Source organism: Echinops telfairi, unplaced genomic scaffold (genome assembly GCF_000313985.2).
Source record: "Echinops telfairi isolate 266 unplaced genomic scaffold, ASM31398v2 ScPeMD7_28;HRSCAF=97, whole genome shotgun sequence".
NCBI classification, from domain to species: domain Eukaryota; kingdom Metazoa; phylum Chordata; class Mammalia; order Afrosoricida; family Tenrecidae; genus Echinops; species Echinops telfairi.
Window position 1 is genome coordinate 3,829,344 of NW_022103925.1, and position 1,468 is coordinate 3,830,811.

Genomic DNA, 1,468 nt, shown 5'->3' on the forward strand with positions numbered 1-1,468 from the left:
AAGTGAGGCAGCTAGCTTCTGTAAAGATCTGCAGCTTTTGAGACACGGTGGAGCATGGGGCCTTCTTTAAATGGAGTCGTCATCTCTACTGAAGGCTGCAATGCTCCATCAAGTGCGCCTGCCCCAAACCATGGGGTCGTCCATGGCCTCCTATGCACGTGAAGGTTGGACATTGAATCAGGAAGACAGAAGAAGAAGGGATGCATTTGAACGGTGGTGCTGGAGAAAAGCACTGAAGGTGCCAGGGACTGGCGCAGGGACCGCAATGTCTTGGGAGAATTATGGCCAGGGTGCTGCTGAGAGGCAAGGATGGAGAGACTTGATCTCAGGTACTTTGAACATGTTGTCAGGAGAGAGCAGTCCCTGGAGAAGGCCATCGTGTTCGGTGAGGTGGAGGGCCGGAGATCAAGAGGAAGACCCTCAAGGGGATGGATGGACACAGGGGCTCCAACCATGGGCTCAAGCCCAGGAACAGCTGTGAGGAGGTGGAGGACCGGGCAGTGTTCGCTTCCCTTGTGCGGAAGGCCACTGTGGGTTGGAACGGACGTGATGGGATGCGACAAGAAGACCAAGAACAAGAGCACACGATGACGGGGCAGTTCTGCTCCCTCCTTCAGGGCGGCTCGGAGTCAGAGATCGACTGGCAGGAAGGGGTTCGTTTTGTTTTGACAGCTCTTGGTCAAGGCAGACCTCGGCTCACTCCTGGAAACAGGCTGCCAGGCCTGCTCTTCAGAGGTGCTGCTGTGCAGGCTTGAGCTGGGAATCTTGAGGGGAGCTGCCCGTCGTAAATCTACTGCACCACCGGGGCCTTCTTAGTTCCTAGTGCTGGTGGGACACAAGCGCCACCAGGGAGAGGCTGGAGAGAACAGACATTTACTGTCTCACCGTTCTGGGAGCAAAAATTCCAAACCAGGGTCTCCGCCCCATGGATTCCTTCCTTTCCGGTAGCTCCTTAGTCCCTTGACTTGTAGGGAAAGGTCTGTCCCGCCCGCCCCCCATCACCCCTCTCTGTGTCTCTGTGTCTGTTCTGGTCTTCTTGTATTTCAGAAGTGATGAGGGTTAGGACCCCCACATGAAAAGCAAAAACAAGCCAGCTGCCATCGAGTTGATTCTGACTCAGAGCAGCCGTATATAAGGGTTCTCAAGACTGAATATCTTCCTGAGCCACCAGCCTTGGAGTTAGCCACCTCTACCCCCAACACCTAAACCGCGTCACTGTTGTCTCCTAATTCAAATGACACAAGAAACCCCCAATTTCCTCACAGGCACAAGGGGGCATGATTCAATTCTTAAAGGCCGCCTCAGAATAAGAGGGAGACAGACCATTCCAGATGCAGAGGATGGGGAGTCCACAATACAGGTCACTGACAGGTGGTACGTGAGTCTGACATACAGGTCACTGACAGGATGGTACGTGAGTCTGACATACAGGTCACTGACAGGTGGTACGTGAGTCTGACATACAGGT